The sequence below is a fragment of the Scyliorhinus torazame genome, chromosome 1 (genome assembly GCF_047496885.1).
Source record: "Scyliorhinus torazame isolate Kashiwa2021f chromosome 1, sScyTor2.1, whole genome shotgun sequence".
Lineage (NCBI taxonomy): Eukaryota > Metazoa > Chordata > Chondrichthyes > Carcharhiniformes > Scyliorhinidae > Scyliorhinus > Scyliorhinus torazame.
This window is the reverse complement of record NC_092707.1, coordinates 363,774,449-363,779,122: the sequence shown is the minus strand read 5'-3', so window position 1 is coordinate 363,779,122 and position 4,674 is coordinate 363,774,449.

Here is a 4,674-nt window from a genome sequence, read left to right as displayed (position 1 = left end):
CAACTCTCAGCTACAGAGACTAACTCTCAGCTACAGAGACTGACAGCTCTCAACTACAGAGAGTGGCAGCTCTCAGCTACAGAGACTGACAGCTCTCAGTTACAGAGACTGACAACTCTCAGCTACAGAGACTGCCAACTCTCAGTTACAAAGACTGACAACTCTCAGCTACAGAGACTGACAACTCTCAGCTACAGAGACTGATAACTCTCAGCTACAGAGATTGACAACTCTCAGCTACAGAGACTGACAACTCTCAGCTACAGAGACTGACAACTCTCAGCTACAGAGACTGACAACTCTCAGTTACAGAGACTGACAACTCTCAGCTACAGAGACTGACAGCTCTCAGCTACAGAGACTGACAACTCTCAGTTACAGAGACTGACAACACTCAGCTACAGAGACTAACAACTCTCAGCTACAGAGACTGACAACTCTCAGCCACAGAGACTGACAGCTCTCAGCTACAGAGACTGACAGCTCTCAGCTACAGAGACTGACAACTCTCATTTACAGAGACTAACAACTCTCAGCTACAGAGACTGACAGCTCTCAGCTAGAGACTGAAAACTCTCAGCTGGAGACTGACAACTCTCAGTGACAGAGACTGACAACTCTCAGCTACAGAGACTGACAACTCTCAGTTACAGAGACTGACAAGTCTCAGCTACAGAGACTGACAACTCTCAGTTACAGAGACTGACAACTCTCAGTTACAGAGACTGACAAATCTCAGCTACAGAGACTGACAACTCTCAGCTACAGAGACTGACAACTCTCAGCTACAGAGACTGACAACTCTCAGTTCCAGAGACTGACAACTCTCAGCTACAGAGACAGACAACTCTCAGCTACAGAGACTGATAACTCTCAGCTACAGAGACTGACAACTCTCAGCTACAGAGACTGACAACTCTCAGCTATAGAGACTGACAGCTCTCAGCTACAGAGACTGACAACTCTCAGCGACAGAGACTGACAACTCTCAGCTACAGAGACTGACAACTCTCAGCTACAGGGACTGACAGCTCTCAGCTACAGAGACTGACAACTCTCAGCTGCAGAGACTGACAACTCTCAGCTACAGAGACTGACAACTCTCAGCTACAGAGACTGACAACTCAGCTACAGAGACTGACAGCTCTCAGTTACAGAGACTGACAACTCTCAGCTACAGAGACTGACAACTCTCAGTTACAGAGACTGACAACTATCAGCTACAGAGACTGACAGCTCTCAGCTACAGAAACTGACAACTCTCAGCTACAGAAACTGACAGCTCTCAGCTACAGAAACTGACAACTCTCAGTTACAGAGAATGACAACTCTCAGCTACAGAGACTAACAGCTCTCAGCTACAGAGACTGACAACTCTCAGTTACAGAGACTGACAACTCTCAGCTACAGAGACTGACAACTCTCAGTTACTGAGACTGACAACTCTCAGCTACAGAGACAGACAACTCACAGCTACAGAGACTGATAACTCTCAGCTACAGAGACTGCCAACTCTCAGCTACAGAGACTGACAACTCTCAGCTACAGAGACTGACAGCTCTCAGCTACAGAGACTGACAACTCTCAGCTACAGGGACTGACAGCTCTCAGCTACAGAGACTGACAACTCTCAGCTGCAGAGACTGACAACTCTCAGCTACAGAGACTGACAACTCTCAGCTACAGAGACTGACAACTCAGCTACAGAGACTGACAGCTCTCAGTTACAGAGACTGACAACTCTCAGCTACAGAGACTGACAACTCTCAGTTACAGAGACTGACAACTGTCAGCTACAAAGACTGACAGCTCTCAGCTACAGAAACTGACAACTCTCAGCTACAGAAACTGACAGCTCTCAGCTACAGAAACTGACAACTCTCAGTTACAGAGAATGACAACTCTCAGCTCCAGAGACTAACAGCTCTCAGCTACAGAGACTGACAACTCTCAGTTACAGAGACTGACAACTCTCAGCTACAGAGACTGACAACTCTCAGTTACAGAGACTGACAACTCTCAGCTACAGAGACAGACAACTCACAGCTACAGAGACTGATAACTCTCAGCTACAGAGACTGACAACTCTCAGCTACAGAGACTGACAACTCTCAGCTACAGAGACTGACAGCTCTCAGCTACAGAGACTGACAACTCTCAGCTACAGGGACTGACAGCTCTCAGCTACAGAGACTGACAACTCTCAGCTGCAGAGACTGACAACTCTCAGCTACAGAGACTGACAACTCTCAGCTACAGAGACTGACAACTCAGCTACAGAGACTGACAGCTCTCAGTTACAGAGACTGACAACTCTCAGCTACAGAGACTGACAACTCTCAGTTACAGAGACTGACAACTATCAGCTACAGAGACTGACAGCTCTCAGCTACAGAAACTGACAACTCTCAGCTACAGAAACTGACAACTCTCAGCTACAGAAACTGACAGCTCTCAGCTACAGAAACTGACAACTCTCAGTTACAGAGAATGACAACTCTCAGCTACAGAGACTGACAGCTCTCAGCTACAGGGACTGACAACTCTCAGCTACAGATACTGCCAACTCTCAGCTACAGAGACTGACAGCTCTCAGCTACAGAGACTGACACCTCTCAGTTACAGAGACTGACAACTCTCAGCTACAGAGACTGACAACTCTCAGTTACAGAGACTGACAACTCTCAGCTACAGAGACTGACAACTCTCAGCTACAGAGACTGACAACTCTCAGCTACAGAGACTGACAACTCTCAGCTACACAGACTGACAACTCTCAGTTACAGAGACTGACAACTCTCAGCTACAGGGACTGACAACTCTCAGTTACAGAGACTGACAGCTCTCAGCTACAGAGACTGACAGCTCTCAACTACAGAGACTGACAATTCTCAGCTACAGAGACTGCCAACACTCAGCTACAGAGACTGACAACTCTCAGCTACTGAGACTGACAACTCTCAGTTACAGGGGCTGACAAGTGTCAACTACATAGTTTCACAGTCCTCAATTGGAGGGACCCAGAAGCTCTCAATTACAGGATGTAACAGCTTTCAAATCCAATGATCAGAGAAGAACCATTATCAGCGACAGCGACTAGGAGCACTTAGCTACAGGGACTAACAACTCTCAGCTACAGAGACTGACAACTCTCAGCTACAGAGACTAACTCTCAGCTACAGAGACTGACAGCTCTCAACTACAGAGAGTGGCAGCTCTCAGCTACAGAGACTGACAGCTCTCAGTTACAGAGACTGACAACTCTCAGCTACAGAGACTGCCAACTCTCAGTTACAAAGACTGACAACTCTCAGCTACAGAGACTGACAACTCTCAGCTACAGAGACTGATAACTCTCAGCTACAGAGAGTGGCAGCTCTCAGCTACAGAGACTGACAGCTCTCAGTTACAGAGACTGACAACTCTCAGCTACAGAGACTGCCAACTCTCAGTTACAAAGACTGACAACTCTCAGCTACAGAGACTGACAACTCTCAGCTACAGAGACTGATAACTCTCAGCTACAGAGATTGACAACTCTCAGCTACAGAGACTGACAACTCTCAGCTACAGAGACTGACAACTCTCAGCTACAGAGACTGACAACTCTCAGTTACAGAGACTGACAACTCTCAGCTACAGAGACTGACAGCTCTCAGCTACAGAGACTGACAACTCTCAGTTACAGAGACTGACAACTCTCAGCCACAGAGACTGACAGCTCTCAGCTACAGAGACTGACAGCTCTCAGCTACAGAGACTGACAACTCTCATTTACAGAGACTAACAACTCTCAGCTACAGAGACTGACAGCTCTCAGCTAGAGACTGAAAACTCTCAGCTAGAGACTGACAACTCTCAGTGACAGAGACTGACAACTCTCAGCTACAGAGACTGACAACTCTCAGTTACAGAGACTGACAAGTCTCAGCTACAGAGACTGACAACTCTCAGTTACAGAGACTGACAACTCTCAGTTACAGAGACTGACAAATCTCAGCTACAGAGACTGACAACTCTCAGCTACAGAGACTGACAACTCTCAGCTACAGAGACTGACAACTCTCAGTTCCAGAGACTGACAACTCTCAGCTACAGAGACAGACAACTCTCAGCTACAGAGACTGATAACTCTCAGCTACAGAGACTGACAACTCTCAGCTACAGAGACTGACAACTCTCAGCTATAGAGACTGACAGCTCTCAGCTACAGAGACTGACAACTCTCAGCGACAGAGACTGACAACTCTCAGCTACAGAGACTGACAACTCTCAGCTACAGGGACTGACAGCTCTCAGCTACAGAGACTGACAACTCTCAGCTGCAGAGACTGACAACTCAGCTACAGAGACTGACAGCTCTCAGTTACAGAGACTGACAACTCTCAGCTACAGAGACTGACAACTCTCAGTTACAGAGACTGACAACTATCAGCTACAGAGACTGACAGCTCTCAGCTACAGAAACTGACAACTCTCAGCTACAGAAACTGACAGCTCTCAGCTACAGAAACTGACAACTCTCAGTTACAGAGAATGACAACTCTCAGCTACAGAGACTAACAGCTCTCAGCTACAGAGACTGACAACTCTCAGTTACAGAGACTGACAACTCTCAGCTACAGAGACTGACAACTCTCAGTTACAGAGACTGACAACTCTCAGCTACAGAGA